Source organism: Chinchilla lanigera, unplaced genomic scaffold (genome assembly GCF_000276665.1).
Source record: "Chinchilla lanigera isolate Chin_1 unplaced genomic scaffold, ChiLan1.0 scaffold00056, whole genome shotgun sequence".
NCBI lineage: Eukaryota > Metazoa > Chordata > Mammalia > Rodentia > Chinchillidae > Chinchilla > Chinchilla lanigera.
In genome coordinates, this window is record NW_004955457.1 from 15954230 (window position 1) to 15971293 (window position 17064).

The following is a 17064-nucleotide window of genomic DNA, read 5'->3' on the forward strand; positions in this document are numbered from 1 at the left end:
CTCCTTCTCTCTCCATTGCTGTTCAACGGTTTTTCCCTGGTAGTGGCCCAGACCCTACCTCTGCTGCAGGCCTCTCAGAGTGTTGCAGACACTGACTGGGTTAAGCCTCTGTTTCTCCTGTCTTGGCATTGAGCGCAGTTACCTCTAATCTGCTGCTTTCTTGTTTAGATTCACAGAGCCCAGAGCAGAATCAATAGAAAAGTAGGATGAGCCATATGCGTAACTTTGCATTTTCTGCTAGCCACATTAAAAAGTGAAAAAGGTAGCCAGGTAACAAGTGTGGTACACACTTGTAATCCCAGCCCTCAGGAGACTGAGGCAGGAGGATTGTGAGTTCAAGGCCAGCCTGAATGACCTAGTGAGACCTTGTCAAAAACAAATAAAAGGAAATGAAAAAGAAACAGTTGAAATTAATTTTAATAAGATACCTAATTTAGTGCAGTATGTCTAAAATATTTTCTGTATACAAAATGAAAACACATACTTAATATAAAATAATGAATTTAACATTTTTTTATACTATCAAAATCTAGTGCATTTTATGCTGACAGTGTATATCAATATTTCATTTTATTTTATTTTATTTTATTTTAACAAGGTCTCACTCTGCAGTCCAGGCTGGCCTTGAACTAGTAGTGATCCTCCTGCCTCAGCCTCCAGAGTGCTGGGATTACAGATGTGCCCCTCCCCCATAGTTTGAGTGGTCAGTACTGCCATGTGGCCAGTGGCCACCACAGTGGGAAGCATGTCTCCAGACTGCTGTGTCCCATGTTTGCTGTACCTGGATGTTTTGCACAGCATCTGGCCCACAAATCCATTCGGTCCCAGCAGCTAGCCTCACTTCCCTGGACACGGCTTCACTCTGCCCTGCAACTCTGCAGAACCCATGTGTACATTGTCACATGCTCATTCACCATTTTATATTGTTTCCTAGTTTCTTGATGTATTTTGTATCTTTTTCCTCTAGTATAAGATTTTGAGATCAGAGTCACTTACTGTGATTTCTAATCCCTTCATTATACCCACATTGCATTAAGTGGAACCCAGTTCACAGACAGTGCTGTATCATACAGATACAGTGAGCAGATAAACTGACAGCTAGATAAAATTTAACCCAAAAGACTCAAGTCCTCTTTTTATTATCAATTTAAAATTGTAACTACACCACACATAAAAGTTTAACTGTACCATTGGTGGTTTATATAACAGCATTTAACCAGCCTTTCTCCATTAGATATTAATCATTTTTAGTATGGCTTTATATTTAGCTGTTTTAATTCCTAACCAAGTACAGGCTTATTATGTAAAAAGAGGAAAAAACTAACGTAACGTATGTACACATAAAGTAATAACCAAGAGATAGCTGGGCATGATGGTGCACACCTGTGATCCCAGCACTCGCGGACTGAGGCAGGAAGATCCCTGCAAGTTAGAGGCCAGTCTGGGCTACATAGCAGTACCCTGTTTCCAAAAAACAAAAAATCCCCAAGTGGCACTATCTGAAACCACTATTGTGAAGATGTATACATAAAAAAGACAGGAAATCATGAATTAAAATGTTAAAGTCATAAATTAAAATGTTTGATGATTTATACAGTTACAGAAAAGTAATTTGCAGTTTATGTTTTATTTTGATTTGGTTTAAAGTATTTTCCTCAAGATATATGTCTTAATTCCACAAAAAATAAACACACTATATATTATAATGATCTTCTGAAAAAATCTAAATCTTTACTAGCATTTGCTACTTTCCTATAATTTAATAAGAGCTCTATAAATTTTGATCCATTAAATTAAATAAACTAAGCGGAGACATTTTGTTCTTTCCAAACATAACTCAAATCCACCTCCCATCATGAGCCCATCCTTTATTAAGGTAGGTTCAATCCTTTACCCAGGCTCCCCTCTTACACAGGTTTCCCTCAGTGACCTCCTGTTGGCACAGAGATTTCCTTCTGGTCCCGGCTTCCTGCTGCTCTCTCACCTTCTCTCTCCTGAGCCCCCTCTCCCAGCCTGGCCCCTCTTTAGAGCTCAGTGCACCTTGCTCCTGTTACCACTTTACCTCACGAGTCATAGGGCACCCGGACACCAAGGATCCAACTTCTAATAACACCTGACATTCAGATCCGCATGCACATAATGCAACCCTTTTGCATCTTCTAATCTGATTTTTATCAATGAAAAGCTTTATAAAAACAATATGTGCAGCAGCCATCATACTCTATTGAAAATATAAACTGTTGCTGGGACTGTGGCTCGGTAGTCCATTGTAGCCTGGCATGGATAAGGACGTGGGCTTGATTTCCAGCCCTGGAAAACAGGTGATGTAACTTTTACTTCCACTATAACATTCCTGTTTAGCACTTCCCTTTTATTTTCTTCTTTTTGAGACAGGGTCTTGCTATGTAGCCCAGGTTGACCTCAACTTCTCAGTGATCATCCTGCCTCAGCCTCCCAAGTGCTAGGATTACAGGCCTGTGCCACCACACCTAGCTCTTTGTGGCACTTTCTATACCACTGAAATGACTTATGCTTTTCAGAGCCACTCTTCACCTGAAGTTATTAACACATGTATTATCCTTCTCCCCAACTACAACACAGACTCCAGCAAGTGAGGATGTCTTGTGTGCTCCTTGTCTCAGAGTGTACAGGTACACAGTAAGCATGTAATATTTTTGTTTTGTTTAAGAATTTAAATAAAAGTAAACTTCAAGGGATGTCCATCACCTGTGCCTTGTTTGCTTGTGCAAAGGGACTACAGAATTTCACGGAATAAGGATCATGCCGACCCCTTGGAGTAGACAGAGTCTGCCCTCTCCGAGATTTCAGTTTCTCTTTGTCACCATTCTCAAACACCAGATGGCTTCCCCCTACCCCTGCCCTCCAACATTCACCAAATTCCTAGGAGCTGCTGTGATGAAAATCTGTAGCAGAAAATGCCCCCCCACCCTAGTCAGTATACTCCAGTTTATTAGTTGCCCAGGTAATAGTTTTAGATACAGTTCCTCTTACTTTTGTTTCTCAAAAACGGCTAGTCACTGTGATGCATAGCTGGTCACTATGATGCATATTGTAAGAACCCATCCCCAGTCGACAAGCCATTCTGCTTCTGTACTTCCTGCTTGATTGTCTGATATAAGCTCTAGACCACCAGAGATCAGGGCCTGATATTTTGGGAATGATCTTGCCGTTAATGTAAAACAAATCTGCCTCCAAAGCCTAGGCATCATTTTGGTGTTTCTGCTTGCCTTTGCAAATCCATGCATTTTCCTCACATGGACCTTTGTTCTACAGGGGTGAAACTGTCCTGCCATCATCAGCTAGCTCCTGTCACACCCTGCCCATTCCAGCCCTGACCTTGGCTCTCCATCCACCTGTAAGGCTGGTTGTTGTGACCAGGGGCACTGGCTTCTTTAGAACATGGGTCAAAATAGGGCTTCTCAGACTAGCTTCAGCAGCACTGAAACTGTCTATACCTGCACTGATCTAAAAATAAAGTCAAGTGGATCTTTCATAGGAACTTGGAATTTCCAGCTGCAGTTCAATTTAGATATGGTTAACAGATAAGACAACTAAACCCAGGGTGAGGCTAAGGAATCTTCCAAAGGTCACTGAGACAGGCAAAGGAGAGTTGCCTTTAGATACCCTATCCAGGGCTCTTTCTGCTAGGCCTACTGAAACTGAAGGTTTATTATTTATGGACTTAGCTCTCCTGTAATATTAATGTTTTCTTCTATGTCACAATGCCTGGTCTGTAGAAGGCAATCAGTAACATGGATAACTGATGAATGGACATTTTAAAAAATTTATAATTTTTTCTTGTGCATGTCTAGAGCTGGTGTGGAACCCAGGGCCTCAAGCACACTAGGCCGGTGCTCTACCACTGAGCTACAACTCGAGCCCCTGGAAGTGTTTCTAAGCACATGGATCTGGCTTCACTTGGGATGATGGCTATAATATCTGGGAGCTTGTTGCTGACCTCAGTGTTTTGAGGGTGTAAAACAAAAGCGTGAGTGTCACATGAATGGCTGAGTACCAGTGGCTATGTTCTCCATCTCACAAGCCTCAGCATGGGTCACTGCTGCTAAGTAGAAGTAATCCAGGATGCATCTCCATTCTTCACACTCACAATGAACATAGCAGTTCTACTACCGACACCAACACCTCAAGAGTGGCTTCTTGTTGTTTTCATGCTTGGTTTTGTTATGTTTTGTTTGCTTGTTTGGTGGTTGGTTGGTTTTGACAGTACTTGAAATTGAACCTAGGGCCTTCACACTGAGCTGCATACTCAGCCTTTTTTTTACATTTGTTCTGAGACAGGGTCTCACTAAGTCATTATGTTGCCCAGGCTGGGCTTGCACTTGCCATCCTCCTGCTTCAGCCCTCTAGAGCAGTAGGATGACAACCATGTGTCACTGCACCTGGCTGGCTGTTTTGTTCTGTTTTGTTTTGTTTCAGTGTTAAGTGAAAATCACAGGAGGCCATGCTGTGGAACTAACATTCTGTACTGGACACCAGCAGACCAGGCTGAAGATGAGAATGGCCACTCACACTAAAGGTCCATGGCACCACATGGAAATGAAGCCAGTCCCTGATTCTCCCATAAACCAGGAGTGCGGAGATAACAGCCAAATTTCCTCAGCAGGTCAGGTTCTAGGTCTCCCTCTACCTCTGTTTGACCCAAACAAGGAACCCAATGCTGAACGTTCAGTCAGCTCCTCACATCTGCCTCCTGGTGCCCACTTGTGCCTGTGCCCACTGTGTCCACTTCTCCTTTCACACTTCTGTGATCTTCAGCCCTTTTCTGTGTATGAAACCAACCTCCTCTGCCTGGCTCGTAGGAACACTAGTTCTGTTTTATGGGGTGATGTGTTGCTTGATTCTACAACCTCAGATGAAGAAAGCCAATTAAGATCCTGACACTAAATTATTATAATTTTATCCTTGAACAAAAGCAAATTAGGGTAGAATTCTTGGATTTAATTCAAAAAACCTATTCTTCATGTAGAAATACTCAAAAAAAAAAAAAAAAAACTAGACATGAAAAGAAGCAGGAAAGTAACTGTAGTGGACTAAATAATGGTCAGTTTGGAACACCCAGCTAAACTGAATCTGCGTGGTTCTGGGTGTGGAAGGCCCCCCTGAGGATTGCTGTCAACAGCAGCAAAGCGAACTGGAGGGGAAGATGGGGTGCTGTTGCTTCTCCTGGAGAAGCTTGCCATGCTGGATTTCGTGATATGAACCAACTGTTCTCATCATTGGAGGAGCTTGGGTCCTCATTTTTGCTGAGGACGGCGGTGGTACTTTTCAGAGGAGCACTGGTCCTTACTTTGAGCACCTCTTCCTGGCTCCAGAGGGCAAGATGGTGCATGGTTCAATGTCCTGGAGAAGCTTGTCCTGCTGGCTTTCCTGATATGAACTCAGCTGTTCTCATTGTAGGAGGAGCTTGGGACCTCATTGTCGCTGAGGATGGCTCCAGTTCTTATGGGAGAGACTTGGTCCTTACCTTGAGGGTTGCTTTCTGGCTCCAGTGCAGATCCCTTAGCCTGCTGGCATGGATCCTTCATCCTGCTAGCATCATTTTTTAGCTTGTATCACTGATCTTTGGGCCTTCCCAGTGCAGATCACTTAAGAAGTCTCCAGCTGAGCTTTCAGTTAGATAACAATAGAAACCCATTTGAATGTGGGAAATAGGGGTGCAGTAAAAGTAAATGCTACCTATATAAGACTTCACTTGATGTGGAATTAAAATGACGTGCTTGCAGATTTCAAGGAATGAAAATTACCTGGATTGTCTTTTGGGAAAAACTTCTCATTCAGACCCACAGACATGATAATGTTATGATTTAGAGCTGCTACACAAAGATAGTTGGACCTATATGAAGTTCCCACAACTATGTGAAGTTGTGTAAAAATATTAGTTCTGTAAAAATGTTTCCCCTGAAGTACCCGTGAAAGAAAAACCACCAAGAGTGAGGCAGGGTAGTAGGAGGCAATCATTCTACTTCAGATAAAGCTGCTCATGCATGCAACTCTTAAGAAGAATCCCAGGCTGGGGAGATAGCTCAGTGGCACCACACCTGCCTGGCAAGCACAAGGTTATGAGTTCAATTCCCAGTACCCCACTCCTGAAAAAAAGAATTGCAGTGGCTTTATCTTTGAGTGACTCTCCTTCCTAACACACAATCTCTTCTGCCTCATTACAACAGAAATTGTTTCCAACCATTACTTCAACTAAGAAAAAACCGTCATACTCCCTAATTATGATTTATATAGCTATAAATAAATAGTGGCTTTATCAAAAAATAAAAATACCAACTATACCTTTCTTTTAGCTATTTATTTTGTTTTGTTTTGTTTTAGCTATTTTTTTTAAATCCTTCTCGATGTTACCATTGTACTTGAAGAATAGATTTCAGTTTGGGAGTGGTAAACATGCTTGTGATCTCAGCACACAGGAGGATGAGGCAGAAAAATTGCTGAGAATTCAAGGCTGGCCTGAATTACATAGTGAGACCCTGTCTCAGAAAAACAAAACAAAAGAAAACAATAGATTCCCATATGAATAATCCCCCAAGTAAGACATAACAAAAGTACAATAACTTAGCAAATATACTAATTTTGTGGGACTAGTGGGTTCTGATTCTTTGTGAGTTGAGTTGTATTTTTAAAAGAAATACCTTATTAGTGGATATTCTTGAATTGTTGTACTTTGAGAATTAAATGAGTTTCACAATCATAAAGCAGCACAAAATGGGAAATAACATTTTAAAATTTCTAATTAAAAAGAGAAAGGGTTGAATGTCATGGTACACATCTGTAATCTCAGCAAGCTGGGAGGCTGAGGCAGGAGGATTGTAAGTTCAAGTCCACCCTGGGCAAATTAGGAAAACCCTATCTTAAAATATTTAGAGGTAGGGATGTAGCTCAGTGTGAAGACCCTGGCTTCAATATGTACCACTAAATACATAAATAAATAAATAGAAATATCAGATAATTGTATACTTAATTACTAGTTGACATACATAAATAATTTTAGAAAATTAATTATTACAGTACTCAAAGTTTAAGTATTGAATTCTGCATATTTTTCTTAGTCTTTAAAAGGGCCAGAATCTATTAGTAAGATAAACTACTTACTAGGTACAAAATAAATCATGATAAGGGGATATCTTTACCCTTTTTGGCCCCTTATTAAGATTTAACTATAATATACTAAGTAAAATTTTTTGCCTGAAAAATGTGGATAACATTATGAAAAATGAAAAGAAAGCTAACTCTTCATAACTTATTCACTCATGAAAATATGACAAAGAAAAGAAAACAAATTAAAAAAACCATAATATGCTCCCTAATTATCTTTCCTTTATAGTGTTAATACAACTACTCCAAGAAGCTATGCTTTAATCTTCAGACAAAATAACACATTAAAAATCACACTGAAGCCACAAAGTATATTAACCACATAGTTTAGCCCCCAAAATTATCTCAACTTTCAATACCAAAATCATTTTTAATATTTAATATGTCAAAGTAAAAATTTAGCCTAACATTTTTCATAAAAGTTACTCCCCTCTGCATGAAAACATTTATCAGTATGAGAATCACCAGAAAAATAATTTTTCCATCAGTTGCTATTTGTATCTGTGAATATTAATGTTAGGTACGTAGGAACTTGATGCCAGTGTCTTGCCCCATCTACACTGCCAAGTTCTGAAACTAGTATTATTGTGAGGATGCCAGCTAAGCTTTAATAGAACTTAGGCTTCTCAAATTTGTCTCTGTGAGTCTGGATAGAGGAGCAGTGGTGCAGACTTTGCAACATCAGGAATCTACAGGGTGTGATCAAAATATACAGAGAATTTTAAAATTGAAAATACATTACAGTAAGAGACACATTCCCATGAATTCCCCTCAAGTCCTCCCCCACAGTTCAAACACATTTATCCCATTGTTCTGGCCACCTTCTGAAGCAGCTCTGGAGGCCTGTTTTCTGAGTGTCTTTACAAGGTGTGATAAAAAATACAGTGAAAGCTGCTGCCCCCCAATATCCAATGGAAAGGCAGGCTCGTAAAAACATAACACAGTGTCCTCATCCACTCTATTCAGTGGATCTGTCACTGTGTGACTCTGGCATTTCCCCAAAGTCAAAATGACTAAGAAAGTTCAATGTTTTGAATGATCCAGAACATCTAGGCAGCCAGGATAGTGCAACAGAAGACACTATGGAAAGATGACTCCAGAGTTGCTTCAGAAAACAGCAAGGATGATGGGATAAATGTGTTCTAAGCAAGGGGTAAAATTTTGAAGGGGATGCACAACAATGCATCTTTTACTGTAATAATTGTTTTTCTTAAAGGTCAAATACTGTGTTTTTTATAACACCTCCTACTTACATCAGGATCAAATTTCCTGTTGAAACAACAATTCATCCTGTCGGGAGAGAGCGGGATCTCGAGTATGGTACAGGTCGGAGGTCAGCACAGACAAGAAGAAGGCTGCTGGCTGCTAAGGGAGTGCTGTCTGTTCGCACAGCTCACCCACCTGGACTTCTGTCTGGCCTGCAGCTGTGACAGGAGACGACAGTGCTGGCCCCATCAGCACTCCTGCCAGCAGACTGTGATGCCAGGTAGAGTCAGCACTGTCCCTCCGGGCCATAAGGACAGCATCTCCCTGGGCTGTGACCACAAGGGGCAGAACAGAGCATCGGACATCAGAGCAGTCCATGAGTAGGGACACACCTGCCCTTCTGGGTGTGACCATGGAACATCAAAGGGCCTGGAGAATCCAGGATGCTTGGTGGAGGGGATTCTGTGTGGGATGAGGCACAGGCTGGGTGAGAATCCTGCTCCAGCTTCTCAGCAAAGCCTGGCCCTGGAGCACTCTCTCAGGTTCCTATTCCAGGTAGGAAAGAGGACAACATCTTCTCTCTTTGCAGAGCAAACTTGCCCAGTGCAACCCATTAGGACCACTGTAGCCCCCTGTGCTCGTGAACCAGAACATGAACTTCTAGGGATCAATATCCTTCCTAAGCTCACTTTCCCCTGGAGCAATTTCACTTAAAATTTTGTTTTGATTTTTTAATGTATGCTTTAAGTCAGGCATGGCATATACACCTGTGACCCCAGTATCCTGGGAGGCTGAGGTAGGACGATCGTGGGTTTGAGCCCAGTATGGGCAACTTGGTGAGTTTTTAAGACCTTGTCTCAAAATTTTAAAAAAGGAATAGAGATGTAGCCCAATGCAAAGGCCCTGGATTCAGTCCCCAGTACCACAAAATAATATAATTATAATAATAATAATAAATTTACATTCTTACCAAATTTTCAAAATTCAATAAATTATGTTTTACTTAAATTTATTGTAATTTGGGCATTGCAAAGGCTTCACGTGGTAAATCTAAAATAAAAGTTTTGTTTTTCATAATCTCTTCTTTTTCTCTTCCTGAATATGTCTCTTCTTCTCACTGGTAAGAACAAGGAAGTATGATCACACATGTGGCAGAGACCTAGATCTCCAGGATAATGGAGAGAAGTGCTAAACACATGCTCTCCCTCAAAAGCAATGAGAAAACAGTCAAAGTTTCAAAAGCAATAATTCCAAAACTCTGGAAACTGACCAACATCCTGAAGGGATTTATTCAAGAAAAACTGCTGGGCCTGGGTGAAAACAGTGATGACTGTGGGATCCCAGGCTGGGGCTCCCTCCACGCCCACCTCCTCTCCGCTGGGCGTGGTTCCCAGTGTGGCAGGCCGTGAGGACAGGACACGCTGCCCGGAGGGCAGATTCGGGACAGAATGCAGAAAAACTCACGCAGGGACACCGACGAAGAGGGCTTTGATCTCTGTGACCCATGAGCCCAGAAGCTCAACACTAGTCAGCATGTTGAGACACGAGGAGATTGGCGATCGAGAGAAATTTCACACAGAGATCGGGAGAGGAACGAGGCAGCACCGAAGCCTTAAGAAGCTCTCCCTGTGTGGGCTCCAGGCTGCCTGGGTGGGCCGGGACCCCAGGGAAGACTTCGGAGGATGTCACTGTCCCGGTTGGCAAGGCCCTGTGCACGCAGAAGGTAAAATAGACTATAAGTGTGAACACTTCCAGCAAGCCCTATGCCCAGCAGCCAAGAGCAGAAACTTTCGACTCCAGGTCTCCAATCAGCCAATGAATGACTGCCAAGTCAAGTGGATCTAGGAGAAATCCCGGGTAGCAGGCTTTAAAATTCACAATAAACTGGTAAGAAGACCTAAGCAGAGGTCAATAGCCATGTACTCCAGGGAAACAGACTGCCAAGAATTCCTTCAGGGAGATCAATGAACACACGGAGAGAGAGTGAGGAGTGGGAGTTGCTAAAATCTACACCCAGAGTGTCCTGCTCTCAACTAAATTGATGAGACAGTGAAACAATAAACAAAAGAAAACAAAACAAAATACAATGCATGCACAGGGAAAAAATTCAATGGAAATCATCTTATTTTTCCTATAGTACTGGGGGTTGAACCATACCAGGGCCTTCATACTGACCTATGAGCTACATCCTAGCCCTTTTAAAAATGTATTTTAAGGCAGGGTCTTGCTAAATTGCCATGTTGCCTAGGCTAGGTTTGAACTTGGGATTCGCCTGCTTCAGACTCCCAGAGTACAGGGATTACAGGAATGCACCACCACACTCAGCATGTAGAAACTCTTTTGATTAGACCAGGTGGGGAATGAATACCATTATAAATATAAATAAACTATTTAAAATATATTTTTAAATTAGTGAAAACTATGATTAACCAAAGATATAGCTCAGCGGCACAATGCCTCCTTGGCAAGCACAACATCTTGAATTTGATTCCTGGTAACAAAAAAAACAAAAAAGCAAAACTTATGATAAAAGAATTAAAAGAACCCAGATGTAGTGGTGCATGCCTGTAATATCAGTACTCTGGGAGGCTGAGGCAGGAAGATCATGAGTTCCAGCCTAGCCTTGACAATTTTCCAATTTAGTGATACTGTCTCAAAATACAAACTAAAAATGGGTATGGGATATAGCTCAGTGCAAAGGATCTGGGTTCAATCCTGAATACCACCCTTCAAAAGACAAACTAGAATTACAGGAAGCATGACACTGTTATGGTCTAAATGTTTGTTTAATCCCAAAATTCATAGTTTGAAACCCAGTCACAAATGTGATGGGTTAAAAGATGGGGTCTTTACAAAGCCATTAGACCATGAGGGATAGGTCCTGGTAACTGGGATTGGTGGCATCCACAGAGAACAGGTTGCAGAAAGCTGCCTCATCTCTTTCACCCTCCAGGGACACTGTAAAAAATCCAAAGTCTACCTCCTTGAAGGGGCCATCAAAACCTAGCAGTCTGCACCCCAACTTAAAACTTTCAGTTCCTGGAGCAGAGAGAAATAAGTATTACTATCATGAGGTAGGGTCTTTGGTTACAGCACTCAAACAGACTAAGGCAGATGTCAAGGACTCAGTGAGTAGAGGACTACTATAAAGAGGTAGAGATTATTTCTCTTTTTTTGGTACTGGGAATTGAAGCCAGGACTGTGCACATGCTAAAACACATACCCTACCGCTGATCCTAAAAAGGTGGCAACCTATAACTTACATCTACCATTTTAACAAAATTTTGAAATATCACCTATTATTCAGATTTTAACACTAATAAGGACAATATGATCTGAAGAACTCTATAGAGGGATTTTTTTTTTTTGTAATGGAATTTATTTTGTCTACTTATGACAGCAGGCACTTTCACTAGCTTTAGAGGATTCTCTCTTCGAATTGATGGAACTGATGGTTTAATAAAAATATACTCTTTGAAGAGGTGAAATCCTTTCTTGAGTGCACAAATAAATTATGTGCTTCTTCAGTATCAAAAGCATGAAAGCAGAAGTGCGCAGATAGAAGTGGGAATCAGATGGCCTACAGCTGAGCTGTCTTAAATTTCTCACAAACATGGCCCTAGAGGAGCTTCCAAAAATCCCCAGGATTGCATGGAACATACTGTGGAAGCTTGAGGAATGATAAATAGTTCTGAAGATCTGTCTAACACTGCAGGATCTATGTGATTTATAGTAGAATCTGTGTTATTACCCTTCTTAAATCCCACTCCTGCTCAGAAAACAACCAACACCACCAGTAACAAGAGAACCCAAAATATTAATGACAGAAAGTTCCTTTTTATTTAGAGTCCCTCTTTTAGGGTCACTAACATCTGTCCTGCTCCTTTCCCATAACCATGTCCTCTAATTCCAGGGGTGTTTGAGTCTGTCCCAGACAAAACCTTACTGGCATATGTGTGAGTGTGTGTTGTAGGAAGCTTTCCCAACTAATACAGCCTCCTTCCTGGATTTTTGTCCCTTCTTTCTAATTCCAAATTCATCAGCTCATGACCTGATTTTGGAAGGATATATGAAATATGCTCATGAAATGGCTCAAATATGCCCTGATTTCCATGTGTGTATCCTCATCTGCCCCAAGTCATTGCTCTGGAAGATATCTTTCTCCATGTTTCATGGAGCACTGAGGCTACTGAGAGCCCTCAGTCCTGATTCTGTCTGTTTGGTCCTGGCTTGGGCTCCTGGCCAAGAGGAATTTTATGAAGGCCCTTGCAGTACACATTGTACCATCTCAGTGGCTGGAACGTGCATTCAGAAATGGGAACTTTGGCTGAAGAGCAAATATACCTAGAGTAAAAGCTGTGGGAATATTTTCCATGTCAGTCTTTCTGGTGGCCAAACTGACCTGGCTTTTCCTAACCAATAAACTTTCTTGTTTAAGTTAGAACTTGAAGCTGTTTCCATCAGACTGGAGGGGTGTATGTTCCTAATGCAGTTCTGATTCCAGAGAGTGAAATGCCCCTTAGTTTTCCTATAGGACATGGGCCTCACTGCTCAGCCCTGCTGAAGTAACGCGGTTCATGAGGAATAATTTAAGAGCTCAGCAAGACCTGTCTTAAGAACATTTTGACAGACATGATGGGATATGCCTGTGACCCTAGCATTCAGAAGGCTGAGGCAGGAGAATTATGGATTGGAAGCCAGCCAGTGCTACAAAGTAAGTTCAAAGGCAGCCTAGACAACACTACCAGACCCTGGCTCAAAAAACAAACTATCCAAACAATAAAAAAGCCTCATGTTTCATCAGATGACACACTGAGTATATTGCAAATACTGGGGTTTTTTTGCCATACATTCCTATTTCTGTTATATAGATGTTATATATTAATATGTGGGCCTATATGTTTAAATTAATGGTGTATTCTTTGAACAGTCTTAAGACTGTAGAAAAATTAGTGAACAGTACAGAAAGCTCCTCTATGCACTCTTCTCTGTGCTCAAGCCTTCCTCTCCTGTTACCAGGCTGCCTTTGAGAAGTGTAGCTGCTACAATACCAATAGATCATCATTAACTGAAGTCCACAATTTGCATTAGGGCTTGCTTTAGTGTGCATCGTATGGATTTGAACAAACATACAACGGTATGTACGCAGGGTGTCAGTGTCACAGAGAAGGGTTTCACTGCCTTGAAACTCCCTTGCACTCACTGAACCCCTGAAAACCACTGTCAGGGGTGTTGACTCTTGTGTCTGAGCTATGAGAAGGTGACAGAGATGAGGAGGGTCTGGGAAGCAGTAGTGTCTCATGCCCATGCCTCAGTGGCACCTGGTTATCACTGCACCCTGGAGCCATCTGTGGAAGCTTGCTCTGGTGTTATCCTGCCATGGGCAGCTGTGGACACTGGTTGCAAAACATCTTGTGGGTGAGTGAACACTTAAGTCAGGCACCTCCTGTATCCTGCAGTGATGTGCTCATCTGCACTCAAGGTTTGGGGATTTGTTTTTTAAAAAATTATGTGCTGGGTAGGATGATGTATGCCTGTAATCCCAGCATTCTGGGAGGCTGAGGCAGGAGGATCAAATGGAGTCTGAGGATCTTAGCAATTTAGCAAGAATTTGTCTTAAATTTTTTTTAAAAATATACTTAAAAAGAGCTGGGGATATAGTTCAGTGTAAAGGCCCAAGGTTCAATCCCTAGTACTGTTGAATAAATGGCTAGATAGATAGATAGATAGATAGATAGATAGACAGATAGATTTCTTTCGTTTCACTTGTATAGCAGCCTCTTCCTCCCAGACCTACAACAGGAAGGTGACTCAGTTTGTGTATCCTTGTCTCTGAAGTGTTTTTCAGTCTTTGGAATTCAGTTTCCTGATTCCTTTGTTATCTCAAGAATAGTTATGATTTTGTAGATAATTCTCATTTTTCTTATTGTGGGAGCAGGAGCAACATTTATTACTGTTTTAAATCATGGTGTTTGTTAACTTTAACATATTTATTAAGACAATGGAAAAGTTCATTTAAAAATTGCACACATCTGTGATTGGCAGAGGAAAGAGTGGTTCCTGGAATGTGGGAATTCGGTTCTGGGATGAACACATAGCTAAGGCCTGTGGGAGGCCAGTTCCTACAAGGGGTAGGGCTCCTTCGGGGGGTGGCCATGGCCTGAGGCACAAGAAAACTCCATAGCACAGCTTCCTGAGAACGCTGCAGGGAGAATATTGCTGCTCTTGCCCTTTGGACTGTCCTCTTTGGACTGTAGCATCTAAGGTACTGGCTTGGTTCTATGCCCTATGCTGTTTTGGAGAATTACAGAAATACTTTCCATTTGCTGCGTGTGGGCCCCAGTCAAAAAGAAATGTCACACTTAAGGTAGAACAGAAGAAGTAGAGATAAGTAGAAAGGAGAAGAGAAATCATAACTGAAAATTTGTACTTTTAACAAGACTGCAACTTCCACTGCCTAGTGGAAGCCACTGAGGCAATCCATATCCCCTTTTCCTTGGTTCTACTTAGGCGCTTTCTTTCCAGACCTGTCCCACTCCCTTGGCTTCACTGAGGAGGTAAAGAGTCTGAGCCTAAAGGAACCTGAGCTTAAGACTAAGGAACAGATTTAGAAAATTCAAAGGATACGAAAATTATCCATCTTCAAAAAAACCAAACTGGGCTTGTACCTGTAATATGAGCCAGTACCCATCTGGTGTGTCTCTCCCCTTCTCCTGGGGTTTCTAGAGAAGCAGAAATGCTCCCCCTTCCAGGAAATAATGCTCCTCTTTCTCTTGAGGGTCTGCCTCTATTTCTTTGTGTACTTTTAAATTTCTGCCTAACAAAAGCCTTCCAGGGCCTCATCCTGTTCTATGGGTAGAGTTGGTTAGAGTCCTTCTCAAAGCTTTGGGAACCTTCTCCTGCCATCTGGACACAACACAGAAGTGGTAATTTAAGAGTCATTAACAACAGGGTGCTGCACCCAGGGATGGGCACTGTGTGGAGAAATCACCAGGGCCAGTGTCATGCCACAAGCTAGTGGCAGTCAGGCCCTGCTGTCCCCAAGTTGAGAGGAAGGGAAGGAGAAACAGCAGGAGCAAATTCGAAGAGCTGTGTGGCAGGGCCACCTGACTGGTACTGAGTCCTAAGTGGGTGCAGCTTGTCCTTGTGGCCCAAAAGAGAGAGACCCCAGGGGATGCATAGCTCAACTTGATTGTCCTTCCTGAGGTTCTCGTGCCTGTGGTCCTATTGTGGTGACATCTGGAAGTCCCTACAGATGAGCATCCTAGGAAGTAGAACAGCAGGAGGGGGCAGCGAAGTACAAGGAATTTCTCCTGCACTCTGCCAGACTAAGAATGAGTCAGGGAAACTTCCCTCCTTCCATTTCCCACCTTATTTGGGAGAGAAAACCACTTCTCAAGCTTTTCATTATGACTTTTAATATGGATATTTTGTTGATCTTATGGAATTGTACCAAAGGAACTTCTTTAGAGCAGAGTGAATGAATCACAGGAGACCAAAGTTACTAGACGGAACAAGTAAGTCATTAGTGATCACTTGACTCACCCTTCCTTCTTCTCTCCCTCCCTCTCTTCCTCTCCTCCCTCTCTCTCCCTCCTTCCTTCCTTAATTTATTAGGGCATACAGAACAGTAGGTTTCATGGTGACACTGCACACCTGCATGCAACATACTTCGTTGTGGCTCTTGAACTCTCATCAAATCAGTCTCTGCCGGCTGTAGCAGACACCTGCCCCTCTGCATGGTGCTTGAGGAATCTTGCAAGAAAGATGGTCCAGCAAGGCTGCCTGAATCAAGGGACAGTGCAGCCAGAATGTCCTCATGGGTGACTTTCTCTGTCCATGAGAAAGTCCCATTCCATCTATCCCCAATTCTGGAGTGGGGTAAAATATAAGTTTTGGAAAAATCAAAATGAACAAGAAAGGCTTGGAGATCCCTGGCCAGGCTGATAGATGTATCTTAGGGCAATTATTTTAAGCCAAACTGCCAAAGGTCCATGGAGAAAGGCTGAACTACAGACAGTGACAAGTCTTGCCAAGAATGACTAAGCAACAAATTATGAAGAGACCTACTGTGAGTCATAAAACAGACTCCTGCCTTACACAATCCATAGGGCTTGTGAACATTGAGATAATGACATCAATTTGTGGAGGGAACAGGATACACAAAAAACAAATCAGTCCATGGATATGTGTGATCCATCTTGGCAGAAGAACCATCTTCCCTTCCAAGCAATCTGCTTCTCATGAGAAGGATCTGTATCAGCACATATAAGAATGTGTGCTGGAGATACCAGAAATAGCACAGCAAAGCATAAGACTATGTGTTATGGCTTGTATCTAGATATGCCCCCCGAAGCCTCATGCACTAACAGGTGGGAATTTGGGGAGTGGCTAGATCTGGGGTGTGTGATAATGGATTAACAGTATATGGTACTGGATTAGCCCACTGATTGCTTGAAAATAGTTCTGCATGTGGATAATGGGGAAACCCACCCTGGGTGTATGTGACACTATCCAATAGGATTATAGCCTGGATGGAATAAAAGGAAAAGCAGAAGGAAGGCTGTTGTTGGCTGCTTCCTCCTGCCTACCCTGCCATGGACTGTTTCTCTTCTGTAATGTGCCTCTGCCATGCTGCCCTGCTTTTGAACCAGCCAACTATGGACTGAAACCTCTACAAACTGTGAGTTAAAATGAACTTTTCTTCCTGTCATT